Genomic DNA, 2987 nt, shown 5'->3' with positions numbered 1-2987 from the left:
TTAGTAGAGATGGGGTTTCACCATGTTGACCAGGATGGTCTCGATCTCTTGACCTCGTGATCCACCCGCCTTGGCCTCCCAAAGTGCTGGGATTACAGGCTTGAGCCACCGCGCCTGGCCCGTAGCAAAGCTGTTTTAAAACCTCCAAATTTTTTAAATGTTGGCAAGGAATTCTCAACTGCTTAAAAAATAAACTTTGTGTGGACAAATTACATCCTTAGGCTTAATTGTCTATAGAATCTTTATTCTAAAGAGAATATACTTTGTCTAAAAACACAACTTGGCAGGACATGGTGGCTCAAACCTGTAATCCCAGCACTTTGGGAGGCCGAAGCAGAAGGATCGCTTGAGGCCAGGAGTTTGAAACCACCCTAGGCAACATAGCAAGACCCCATCTCTAATTTTAAAATAAAATAGAAATATAGTTTAATAAACATTTTTAAAAATTTCAGTGAGCACATGCAGTAAACCTAAAATCGAATATAAATTACAAGAAGTAAACCTAACTGTTACATAGGTCAGGTGCAGTGGCTCATGCCTGTAAACCCAGCACTTTGGGAGGTTGAGGCAGGTGGATTGTTTGAGCCCAAGAGTCTGAGATCATTGGGGGCAACATAGTGAGACTCCATCTCTAAATTTTTTTTTGAGACAGATTCTTGCTCTGTCACCCACACTGGAGTGCAGTGGCCCGATGCATCCTCTTCCATTTATCCCAGAGTACTATAAAAATATCCTTTTTTTTTTTTTTTTTTTTTTTGAGACAGGGTGTCATTCTGTTGCCCAGGGTAGAGTGCAGTACTACAATCTTTGCCCTCCGGGTTGAAGCGATTCTCCTGCCTCAACCTCCCAAGTAGCTGGAATTACAGGCACCCACCACTGTGCCCAGCTAATTTTTGTTTTTTTAGTAGAGACGGGGTTTCACCATGTTGGCCAGGCTGGTCTCGAACTCCTGACCTCGTGATCTGCCCGCCTTGGCCTCCAAAAGTGCTGGGATTACAGGCATGAGCCACTGTGCCCAGCCTCCTCTAGCTATTTTTACACAATTGAAAGTATACCATACATACTTAATTGTACATTGTTTCTTTTGCTCAATGTTCCTACATCTTTCCATATCAGTCGATGAAGTTCTTCATTCTTTTTTTTTTTTTTTTTTTAGACAGAATCTCTCTCTGTCACCCAGGCTGAAGTGCAATGGCACAATCTTGGCTCACTACAACCTCCACCTCCCAGGTTCAACCGATTCTTCTGCCTTAGCCTCCTGAGTAGCTGGGACTACAGGCATGTGCCACCACACCCAGCTAAATTTCTTAATTTTAGTAGGGAGGCAGTTTCTCCATCTTGGCCAGGGTGGTCTGGAATTCGTGACCTCAAGTGATTCACCTTCCTTGGCCTCCCAAAGTGCTGGGATTAGAAGTGTTAGCCACCTCACCTGGCCTCTTCATTGTTTTTTGTTGTTGTTGTTGAGACAGAGTCTTGCCCCGTCGCCAGGCTGGAGTGCAGTGGCACGATCTTGGCTCACTGCCACCTCCGCCCCCCTGGGTTCAAGTGATTCTCATGCCTCAGCCTCCTGAGTAACTGGGATTACAGGCACACACCACCACACCCAGATAAATTTTTGTATTTTTAGTAGAGACTTTTAGTATTTTTAGTATTTTGTATTTTAGGTTTTACCATGTTGGCCAGGATGGTCTTGATCTCCTGACCTCGTGATCCATCTGCCTCAGACTCCCAAAGTGCTGGCATTACAGGTGTGAGCCACTATGCCTGGCCCCATAATTGTTTTTAATAAGACCCTGTTGCTGGATATTAATACTGATTCTAGTGGAACCACTGGGCAAAGTGTACTTGGCTTACTCATTTTGATAGATATTACTAAACTGTCCTATGGAGGAGGATATTACTTCAGTTTTAGAGGATAAATCAATACAAGTAAATTGAAGCCTTAAGGGTCAAGCAGGCAAGTGAAATCTGCTTTACACAAAGTCTTAATGAAGATCCTAGAGGACCCACCACAGGGTGACCCAAATCTAAGCACAGAAGGGTGACTTTCCTCTGAAGAACTATATTGAAGTCAGTGGGTCTTCCTTATCATTTCTAGTTCATGTTCTTTTTAAAATTTTTTGAGGGATGAGTCAGGGTCTCACTCTTCACCCAGTCTGGAGTTCAATGGCACAAGCGTAGTTCATTGCAACCTCAAACTCCTGGACTCAAGTTGCCCTCCCACCTCAGCCTCCCAAGCAGCCTAAACTACAGGAGTTCACCAGCACTGCCAGCTATTATTATTATTATTATTTTGTAGAGACCAGCCCTGGCTGGTCTCAAACTCTTGGCCTCAAGTGATTTTTCCACCTAGGCCTCCCAAAATGGTGGGGTTATAGGCATAAGCCATTTTTCCTGGCCATGTTCTCTTTTAAACAATGAAAACACCAGCAATTCTACTTTTAGAACTATTCTATGAATATACCTAAACACTTGTGAAATGGCATATGTAGTCCGGGCACAGTCACTAACACCTGTGATCCCAGCATTTTGAGAGGCCGAGGAAGGCAGATCACCTGAGCCTAGGAGTTAGAGACCAGCCTGGGCAACACGGCAAAACCCCATCTCCACAAAAAATACAAAATTTAGCTGGGCATGGTGGCATGTACCTATAGTCTCAGCTACTTGGGAGGCTGAGGTGGGAGGATCATCTGAGCCTGGGAGGTCAAGGCTGTAGTGAGCGAAGAGCATGCCACTGCACTCCAGCCTGGGCAACAGAGCGAGACCCTGTCCCCATCCCCCCAAAAAAATATTGTGTACAAGATTATTCCTTGATGCATGATTTGTAACAGCAGCAGAAGAGCCATCTAAATGTTCATCAGTAGTGGCCTGCTTAAATAAATTATGGTATATAGTCATGCAATGGAATACTAGGTGTCCATAAATAAGAATGGAGAGGTTCTTTTTGTAGCAATAAGGAGTAATCTCCAAGCTGTTAGAAAGTAAAA

Source organism: Cebus imitator, unplaced genomic scaffold (assembly GCF_001604975.1).
Source record: "Cebus imitator isolate Cc_AM_T3 unplaced genomic scaffold, Cebus_imitator-1.0 Scaffold88, whole genome shotgun sequence".
NCBI lineage: Eukaryota > Metazoa > Chordata > Mammalia > Primates > Cebidae > Cebus > Cebus imitator.
This window is presented reverse-complemented; position numbering follows the sequence as displayed.